Raw genomic sequence first — 6000 nt, forward strand, 5'->3', positions numbered from 1 at the left:
GCACAAAGCAGGTACTGTAAGTATGACATGTTTTTTTTTTTAACCCAAGCCTTTAATATCACTTGAACATTTTTCAGCAAGCTTGCATCTTCAATGCAGCAGACTTTGGTGGCAGGACAAGTAAATCTTAATTGCTTTCTTTGCAAGAATGACTTTATTTCTTTTTTTTAAGTGACAGAGTCAGTAAAGAAGAAGCATAGAGAGGGTCATTACTCTGCCCTTTCCACTTGTGCGCTTGTGCGCAGAATCCCAGAATGAGTTTTCCAGTCCAAGTGCTGCTGAGCAGGGCGTTATAGAATAGTTGTGGTAGAGGTACTTGGAAAAAAAAAAGTTTTTTTTTAAATTTTTAATTATATCCATAACTGCAGTGATTCATGTTTTATATCTGTCTGAAGATCAGCCTTATTGCTCCTAAAACCTCATTTCCTGCTGGAAGTATAAAAACAGAGTGAAGTGGAGACTTAAAGTGTTACTAAACCCACAACAGTAAAATCAGTCTGTATATGCAGTAAAGCATACTTGTTATACTCACTGGGGAACCTAAGGGGTTAATCCTCTGCAGTGTATAAAAAGGCTGTCTTCTGGACAGTAATACTGAACATTTTATACATAGGTAAATCCTATCCTCATATTGATTAGTGGTTCCAAATGAATAATAACTACTGCAGTAGGGAACAGACACAAAACGATACACTCAGCATCTTTCCAAATCATTGTTCTATTTATTCGGCGCATTTGAAGTTTTTTATACACATGATTAAGTAGATATCACATTAATATTACAATTGTACTTTTATAGTAACAAGGGGTGTTACATAGGCAAGCTAATTTCTAATCAGGACGTGAAGGAAACGTAATCAAAACATTATTAGTACCGTGTTCACAATGAGTGCAGTGTACAATACATAGGCAAAGCATACAAAATAGAATACAATTGTTACAGAATTTACACATTTCCTTTACAGTTGTTTGATCCTGTCTTCTCTGATCCTCCCCTTCTTCTTGTATCCCCAATCCATCTTCTGATAGTACAGAGCGCTCTGAAAGCACTGTGCACATGCTCAGTTTGGTGTGTATTGCATTGATATTTTCACTTCTTGGCCAAAGCAGGTATCGCCAATGACAAAGTCCGGAAGTGACGAAACGCGTCCAGGGCACGTGATGTATTGACGTTCCCGGAAGTGCCGCGGCAGCCATTTTGGATTTTGGAACCCCTGTGTGTCGGCGGTCTTGAGAGTAACGGTACACTTCAGGTGTCTCCCAGAGCAGAAAGTGATAGTGTTGGACAGGAGTGGGAAGGGGGAATTTCCTGGTGATCGGGAGACCTTCTACACATGGAAAGGGGATCGTATACTGGTCGCTAGGAGCTGGATGCTGATTTTATCGATTTTATATGTAAGTGGCTACAATAAATTTTATATATTATTGTGATTCACATACTGATTCCTGGTCTGTTTATGAAGTCCTAAGGAACAAAAGGATACCAATCTAAGGACACTCTGTACACATTTGGTTGATTACAAGCTGAAATTTTCTGATTTAGGGTAATTATGCACTTTGTTTAAGGCTTGCAGTGATATTTATTTAAATACTTTTCACATGAGTGCTGTGACACTGGAGTTCTTTTGCATGGTACACGTGTGGCACTTTAGTTTTGGTACTTAAAGGTAATACACTATGTTTAGATTTTGATTTTTGAGGTATTTGAAGAGCGCCTGTGATTGATTTGCATCTTCTTCAGTGGAGTAGGAAGCACCTTCTTATCAAGATCTGGTTTTCATTTTGGACACATTTCTTTGGACACTTTATGTGTTGGGATTTTTATTTTATTTTTATTTTTGAAACATTTTTTGGGAAATTCCTTTGGGACTTGATTTTTCATTGTAATTGTGGGTTTTGTTTAAGTCAATGAATATATTAGTTATCGCCAATGACAGACTCACTAGAAGATCACCTGCTTCCACTCTCTGGTCATTGATAGCTTTCATCTTAGCTTGCTAGTTTCTGGCTTCCTCTGGCTTGAACACACTTTAAAATGTGTTTCCACTTTTGCAGTCAAATTGGGAAAACATCTACTTTATATTTGTTACATATTCTCATGCACATTGCATAACTTAAAGGCGCACCATTTTTTTTATAAAATCCAGCTCCCCTATGCACCAATATACCACTAATGTACCTTAGTTGCAAAAATATTCAAGCTCTTTTTGATTTGGAGAGCAAAGCCTTACCTTAGCCCTTGGTAAATTTCTTAGAAAGCTTTTTCAATTCCTGGAATATAGACAGAGAAGCCAGTAGGACCCAGGAAGCAGATAACCAGCTGATCTCATTAGTACACATATCCTGCACTGACCTCACTAGTACACACCCTTCACCCATCAATTATTTTTTCACAGCATCCCTCACGTTCATTTACCTGGCTACCCCGGCATCCCTTCAGATGGGCTCAGGCCGTCTGCAGCCCACAGGACACCCCTGATGTAATGCAAGAGCCTGCTTGATTGGATATAGAGTGATTGGATAGATGCTGTGTCCTTCTATTATATAGCTTTGGTAAATCTAAAGAGGATTATACAGAGATTGTACAATCAGATTGTATAGTGTATGGCCAGATTTATAAACCTAAAATTAACTATTTGCTCTTTCAGTATCATTGATTTTTAATGGCACACCAAACACAGAAACAAGCACGCATTTTGCCACATCAAAAAACGGGTGACAAATGCAGCAAAATGTGCAGTAAAAAATGTGCAACTCACAGCATGCCAAAATGTCTCATGAGTTACTTTGCCATTGCAATCAACAGGCTGCCCTATGTGTGTTACTAGAAAAACGAGCCAAAAAACATGTGTTCCCTCTACTCTCAGTGTGAATGGGGCCTGAAACTGAAATTGGTGCGTTTACACAGAACAAAGAGGCTGCATTCACAGCTGGGTGTTTTCCAAACGCATGGCAATATGCAATCCATGTGTTTCAGAAACACGCTGTAAATGTGCGTCATGTTTGTGATGTCATTACATGTTAAAGGCACCCCAAGTGCAGCAGATGCACCAAAAACTTCAGTAATGCACCGTGCTCCGCTCCCAAAAAGTTCTGGAGCTTTTCTGGGGCAATTGTTGCGTGTAGGGCAGACTGTTCAAGTGAATGGGCTGCCTTATGCGTGACGAGTGAAAACGTTCCAAAACACCCAAAACAAACGCATGCAGGAATGCCTGGCAGTACTAGGGTCGCCGGTTCGAATCCCAACCACGGCACCACCTGCCTGGAGTTTGCATGTTCTCCCTGTGCCTGCGTGAGTTTCCTCTGGGTACTCTGGTTTCCTCCCACACTCCAAAGACATGCTGGTAGGTGAATTGGCTCCTGTCTAAATTGTCCCTAGTATGTGTATGTATGAATGTGAGTTAGGGACCTTAGATTGTACACCCCTTGAGGGTAAGGGACTGATGTGAATGTACAATATATATGTAAAGCGCTGCGTAAATTGACAGCTCTATATAAGTACCTGAAATAAATAAATAATGTGAGTCTTCACTACATGGAGATGTGAACGGGGCTTGACAACTAAGTGTCTCCGTCCACTCCCTCCTATGTCCTTGTATAAAGATGGCCATACACTATGCAATGTAATTTTACAATCTCTGTACAATTTCCTATAGATTTACCAGAACTATGGAATAGAAGGACACACCTGAACAATCTATTCAATTTGCATCAAATCAGACAGGCCCTTGTACTACATCGCTGATGGGAGGAAGATAGTATTGTATAGAGAGAGGTGTGGTCCAGAGGGGTGAACACATTCTATCACACCCTCTTCTGTGACGCTACAAGGAAGTGAAGGCTTCTGGGAGATGGTCTACGGGAAGTGAATGCTGAGAGACCATCTACAGGAAATTATGCAATCTGAAAATCCGTTAAAAATCTCACAGAAACTGGTTAAAAAATAAATGTTCTGTGGATGAGGTAAGTGAGAGAAAAGCACACTGTGATGGCTGGCCCAGAAATGGCATTGGAAAATGCTTTTATTTATTATGAAAAGTGAAATGCTGCCTGGAAAGGTGCACTTATTCTGTAATGAAATATTATAAAAATGGTATTAACCATTTTAAATGATCTTTTCTGAAAATTCAAGCACTGAAAAATCCTACTTAGTTCTCTTTTTTGACTGTGCTGGCAGATCTCATGCTCAGTTGTTAACTAGATTTGACCTCTTGTCTGTCAAAGGGACAAAGAGTTAGAAGCAGGGGCGGACTGACCATTTGGAAACTCGGGCACTGCCCGAGGGCCTGGGGTCAGTAGGGGGCCCCATGAGATGCCCCTGGTACCTTTTTCATAGGCTTTTTTGAGTTTGGGCAAGCACACAGGGGCCCCATGATCCCCTATTGCCCGGGGGCCCTATGAGTTGTCAGTCCACCCCTGGTTAGAAGCTTGCCTCCTGCCTTGTATGTTAATGAGGGGAAACTTAGGCAAGCCATAGATGATGTGATTTTCTTTCCTACAATCATGGGTTGCAGGAAAGAAAATTGTTTGATTCCCCCATCCACACAGTTAATATTGATGGGGAATGCCTCCCATACTGCTATTGTGTTCTGCCAATGGGGAGCCTTACCTGTCAGCAGAACACACTGATTACTGCCGGCAGCTACAGCAGCCTGCAGTAATCGCATGCAACAATATTGATCAACTTTAGTGGAACCAGTCTGCCCATAGATGGATTGAATCTTGGCCAATCCCTGTTGAACCAGTCGAGATTTGATCCATCTGTGGCCAGCTTAGTCTGTCTTTGAGACAGGCTTACTGACATTGTTCAGAAATGTTTGTAGACAACCATGAGACCGTCTCCTTAGAGAAATCTAACACACAAGGCATATTTTGGGTTTTTTTTGCATTTTAACATTTTTTGTAGATACGCGGTTTATATGGGAACACATAACAAACATACAGTGGGGTTTTTAGTAAATTTGACCGCAAAAGTGGAAATACGTTAACCTGGAACAAGCATGCTGCAAATGAAAGTCAGAGGCAAGTCAGACTTATCTGTACTTATTCTGGGTCAGTGGCTCAGAAATGAATGAAGTGAAAGCATTACCGTAACAGTAAATCAACAAGGATTTTCAGTAGAAGTCAACAGCTTTCAGCTGGAATTTACAGAGGTTGACAAAAAGCATGTTGACTGACCATTGGAAACTGGGGCACTGCCTGAGGGCCCGGGGTCAGTAGGGGGCCCCATGAGATGCCCCTGGTACCTTTTTCATAGGCTTTTTTGAGTTTGGGCAAGGACACAAGGGCCCCATGATCCCCTATTGCCCGGGGGCCCCATGAGTTGTCAGTCCGCCCCTGATGTTGATGCTGCAGTTCATTCTTGAGAGAATGCACATTGGGCTCTGCAAACTACGTGGCATGAATTAATTCTTTATTAAATGTTTGATTTTTAAAGATTCTACACATATTGTTTTACAAATACATAAATCATCAAGTTTAAACACTTGTAATTTTCTTTAAACAGATTCAAATAAAATTATAAAAAAATCTCTCCTTAAAACCTCATTCACACTTGTGCGACTTCTCATGTGACTTTGGACATCAAAGCCCCGTGCTTTCCAATGATAACCAATCATATATGTGCAACTTATAGTTGCATAAACGTCAAAGTAGTTAATGCACTACTTTGGTCCAACTTTCATGTAATTTGAGGGCCATAGGCTTCACTGTTAACCCTCAAAAGCAGCATGAAAGTCGTACCTAAATATTTTACATGCAACAGTGGTGCAACAGTGAGCCTGACTTTGCAGTGGGACAAGTCACATCCAAGTCGCACGCATCCAAAGTTGCACTCCGAACTTTGGAGTCCTACAAGTTTGAATGGAGTCTTAGGCTCCATTCACACTGGTACGACTCCAAAGTTGCATGAATTTGGAATGCAACTGTGGTGCAACTTTGATGCAACTTTGAAAGGGTGCAACTTGGGTACAACTTTGGCTTTCATTAATGATAATGGAC

The sequence above is a fragment of the Staurois parvus genome, unplaced genomic scaffold (assembly GCF_062004578.1).
Source record: "Staurois parvus isolate SC_StPar_1 unplaced genomic scaffold, SC_StPar_1.0 ptg000104l, whole genome shotgun sequence".
Classification (NCBI taxonomy): domain Eukaryota; kingdom Metazoa; phylum Chordata; class Amphibia; order Anura; family Ranidae; genus Staurois; species Staurois parvus.